The sequence below is a fragment of the Echinops telfairi genome, unplaced genomic scaffold, assembly GCF_000313985.2.
Source record: "Echinops telfairi isolate 266 unplaced genomic scaffold, ASM31398v2 ScPeMD7_7469;HRSCAF=8507_0, whole genome shotgun sequence".
NCBI lineage: Eukaryota > Metazoa > Chordata > Mammalia > Afrosoricida > Tenrecidae > Echinops > Echinops telfairi.
Window position 1 is genome coordinate 4,143,320 of NW_022111372.1, and position 5,211 is coordinate 4,148,530.

A 5,211-nucleotide genomic window follows, 5' to 3' on the forward strand; every position below is an offset into this window, starting at 1 on the left:
CTTTCTGGTATCCTCTGCTTTGAGCCAAGATCCATCTGACATCAGCGGTGATATCCCTTATTTCACTTCCTCTTCTGAACCTCTGGTAGCTCCCTGTTAATGTACTGCTGGAACCATTGTTGGATGCTCTTCAGCAAAATTTTATTTTCATGTGATATTAATATTTTTCTATAATTTTAGGATTCTGTTGGATCATCTTTCTTTGGAATGAGTACAAATATTGATTTCTTCCAGTCTGTTTGCTAAGTAGCTGTCTTCCAAATTACGTTTTAATTGTAGAGTAGCTAAGGGAAATGGAAGAAATGATGGCACCAAAAAATTGATCATAAAATTTCAAAGGGCAGCTCAAGAAGACCAGCATTGTATTGTAATGAAATGCGCCAAGACCTAGAGTTAGAGAACCGAAAAGGAAGAGCACACATTCAGTGCGAGCTTCCAGTGCTCCCCAGCGTGTTGAAACAGTTAAGTTGGTATTACATCAATTCCTGCAGGCTTATTTCTGGCTAATAACTTTCAGTGTCAGTACAACTGGATCTTGGTCAGATGGTGGAATGTTGACTGGTTCTTTTTGGTGCAGTGACTCTGCATTTTTTCTGCCTCCTGTGGATGCTTCTGGAGTAATTCAGTATTTTGCCCATAAAATCTTTCAATATTGCAACTTGTTTCTTGAATTTGTTCTTCACTTGTTTCAGTTTAAGATAAGCTGAGCGTGTTCTTTCTTTTTGGCTTTCTAACTGTAGGTTTTTGCACTTTTCATTATCATGTTTGACTTTGTGTTCTCAAACTGCCCTTTGAAATGCTCTGTTCAGCTCTTTAATTTGATCATTTCTCCCATCTGCCTTTCTTGTAGCTGTTGGTAGGCACCATCGAGTCGTTCCCGATCCAAAAGGACGCTGTGCAAGATGGAATGAGACATTGTACGGCCCTGCACCATCCTCACTATTGGTGCCATACATGTGTATAGGAATACCATTTGCCTCAGCTTCTCTGCAGCCTGAGTGGGCCTCATAGTCTCTTGGGATATCACTTTGATCTCTTCTTTCTTGCTTATCTTTTTAATGACCTTTTACTTTCTCATTAATAATGTTCTTGATATGTTCCCACAACTTGTCAGATCTTCTGTCCTTCATGTCACATGCTTCAAATCTCTTCTTGAAATGTTCTTGAAATTCAGGTGGAATACTCAAGATTTTAGCTCTTGTGAACTTGTTTTAATTTTCTTCAGCTTCCTTCTAAATTTATATATGAGCAACTGATGTCTGTTCCACAGTCAGTCACTGGCTGGTTTGAACTGCTAATATTGAACTTCTCCATCATCTTTTTACACAGATGTAATTAATTTGATATATGTGAAAATTCCATTTGGAGAAGTCCAGATGTATAGTCACATTTCGTGTTGTTGAACAAAGGTATTTGCTATGAAGAAGTCATTGGTCTTGCAAAACTCTATCATGTGAGCTCCTCTTTGTTTCCATAACCAAGTCCATATTTATCCAACTGCTGTTCCTTCCTCTTTGTTTCCAAATTTTCCTTCCAATCACCAATAATAATCAGTGCATCTTGATGGAATTTTTAATAAATTTACAACTGAAGAGATTGGTAGAATTCTTTGATTTCTTCTTCATTAAATTTGGTAGTGAATAATTTGGATTTGAATCTGAATCAGAGCTGTATTGATTGAACTTACTTGAAAGCAAATAGATATAATGCTGTTATAGACAATGTTTTCAAGACAAATCTTGAAATGTCCTCTGTTATAATGAATGCCACATCATTCCTCTAGATCATGTCATTCCCAGCATAGTAAACCATATGGTTTTCTAATTCAACATGGTCAATACCAGTCCCTTTCAGATCACTAAAACCTAGGATATTGATCTTTATGCATTCCATTTCAGTTTTGTCAATTTCCAATTTTCCTAGATTCATACTTTGTACAATCCAAGTTCCTATTATTAGCAGATTTTTGTAGCTGTTTCTTCTCATTTTGAGTTGTGCCCATCAGCAAATGAAGGTGCCCAGTGCTTTTCTTTTGTTGGCTTTAATCCATTGACTTCACCATGACTGACTGTGACTGTGCTTTTAGAAAGCAGGTCCTCCTTGGTCACATTTCAAGTGACTTCCCACAGGAGGAGCCTACCATCTGGCACTATCTATGACAAAGTTCTGCGTCTCTTCATAAGGACTTTAGTATCTAATAATGTTTCAGTACTAAGCATAAGGTTTTCAGTGGCTATTTCCTCCAAAGTTGGCAGCCAATTCTTTCTTAGTAGTCTGTCATTATTCTGGAAGCTCCAAAGTAATCTGTTCACTTGGGTGAGTCTGCTGGCATTGGAAATAGCAGTGACAGAGCTTGCAGCAGCATCCATGACTACTCTGAGACCAGAAAAACAAGATGCTGCCCAGGTACTACTACACTGTCTCTGAAAAAGGCTTGCATTAAAAGATCCTGGATAGAGTGGAGCCTTACATGAAAACATGCCCTGGCCAACACCCTGAATTAGATATGGGTCTCTAAAACAGAGACACAATTCATTTCTCTTCTCTTAAGCCAGTTTATAGCATTTTGTAATAGCAGTGCTAGGATACTAACACAGATACATAACACTTAAATGAACCTAGAGTTTAGTTTTTAAGAATTAGGTATATATCTTTATTCTCTTATTTTAATTTTATTAGGAATAAATAGCTTTATCTTTTTATAAATATCATCTTATTACCATTACACTTGGACTTCTCAAACCTGAGCCAAAATCACTGCCATTGAGTCAATTCCAACTCCTACTTTTCTCATCAGGACAGGGTAGAATTGCCGGCATGCGTTTCAGAGACTGACTCGTCTTTCTCCCATGGAGTTGCTGGTGGGCTCCATCTGCTAAGTCGGGGGATAGCAGCCCAACACATAACCACTACACCCCAAGGCTCCCAGTGTTAGTTCTAGTTTGTATTTATTAAAATCAAAAGGGACCAGGCTTCAAACACCAAAGGCGGGGAGAACAATCATATCCTCGTCAATGAGGGTGGCGCGTGATAGGGACCCAATGCCCATCTCTAGACAACATACCTTGCAGAGGGGTAGTGGGGAGATGAGCCACTTAGGGTTCAGTATAGCAATAATGAAACCCACAACCTTCCTCTAGTTCTTAAACGCTTCCTCCCCCCAACTACCAGGACCCCAATTCTGCCTTGCAGACCTGGCTAGACCAGATGATGCACAGCGGTACAGATGGGAATTGGAAACGCAGGGAATCTAGGACAGATGAACCACTCAGGACCAGGGGTGACAGTGGCAATACCAGGAGGGAAGGGGAATGTAGAAAGGGGGAATTGATCACAGGGAGCTACATATAACCTCCTCTCTGGGGGATGGGCAACAGAGGGGTAGGTGAAAAGAGACGCCGGGCAGTGTAATATAAGATATAATAATAATTTATAAATTATCAAGGGTGCATGGGGAGGGGAGTAGAGGAAGGGAGGGGGAGGGGGGGAAAGGAAAATGAGCTGATTCCTGGAACCCAAGAGGCAAGCGAATTTTGGGAATGATGATGGCAACAAATGTATAGATGTGCTTTACACAATTGATCTATGTATTGTGATGAATTTTATGAGCCCCAATAAATTGATTAAAAAAAATCAGATGGCTACAGGCATCAATCTTATTTAGCCAAATGATACATAAAGCAGTAAATTTCATCAATTAATACAGAAAATAGTTTGTTTTGTTGGGCGCCAATGAGTTGATTCAGATGCATAGCAACTTTCTATACAACAGAAGCGAACACTGCCCTCCTCACAATTGTTCATATGCTTGAAGCCATAGTGTCAATCCGTCTCCTTGTGAGTCTTCCTCTTTTTTGCTGCCCCTCTACTTTACCAAACATGATGTCCTTCTCCAGGGACTCGTCTCTCCTGACAACATGTCCAAAATGTGTAAGATGAAGTCTTGCCATCCGGGCCTCTAAGGAACACTTTGGTTGTACTTCTTCCAAGACAGATCAACTTGTTCTTTTAGCAGCCTGATACTTTCACAAAGCTTTTCCAGTACTGCAATTCAAATGGATCTATTCTTCTTCAGCTTTCTTTATTCAATGTCCAATGATCAAATGGATATGAGACCATTGAAAACACCATGGCTTGGGCCATGCCCACCTTATTCCTCAAAGGAAAATCCTTGCTTTTCAATAATATTCCAAAGACATCTTGTGCAGAAAATTTACCTAACGAAACTCATCATTTGATTTCCCAACTACTGTTTCCATGAACATTGATTGTGGATCCAAGCAAGTCAAAATCCTTGACTTTTGACAAAATCTTCAACTTTTTCTCTATTTATATGCAAGGGTAAATATAGAACAAAACCTAAACAAAGTAGACCAGGCTTATGGGTTAAATAGGGATTGGTGGACCCTTGAGACTATACCCCTTAGTCACCCTCAGGACTAGCCTTGGACAATTCAAGTGAACATACTGATTTTGAAATGGAATGGGAAAAGCATCCCACAAAAGCGTCATTGTTGTATTTCTTTTAAATATGTATTCTGAAGCAAAAATTGTATCCTGATTTAACCTGGATTTTAATTTGATTTAACCTACTTTTTTAACCTAGAGAAATAAAAAAGAGGGAAATTTAGGGTTAAAGAGTTATTATTCAAGAAGTTTTACAACAATGGCTATTGTCGAAACCTAGTAAGAAGAAAGGGCGGAAGATATATAGCAAGGTAGAAGCTAGAAAGGAAATACAGAAGAGTAGAATAAAGCCCCACATCCTACCCTCCATAAAAGGAAAATGGATTGCCACCAAGCTGATTACAACTCATAGCGGGCCCTAGAGGAAAGGGTAGAACTGCCTCTGTGAGTTTACAAGAATGTAATTTTTTATGGAAATAGTAAACCTCATCTGTCTCCCACAGAGCAGCTGGTGGTTTCAAACTGCTGACCTTTTGGATAGCAGCCCAAAGCATGACATACTACGTCACTGCTTTAAAAAAATATGAAGAGATGAAATAATTACTAGCATTCAAAGAGATCTTTTTCTCATTGTTCACCTGGGGAAATTCTCCGTCACCTCTCCTACTAACTTTCCACGTATCAGAACTGTATTGGGCTTCATGAACCCTTGCATAACTATCATACTATTCTGCTTGAGATTTAAGAAAAATCTAGGTTGCCCAATTGAAATATGTCAATTTCTCATACTTTAGTGGCTTTCAT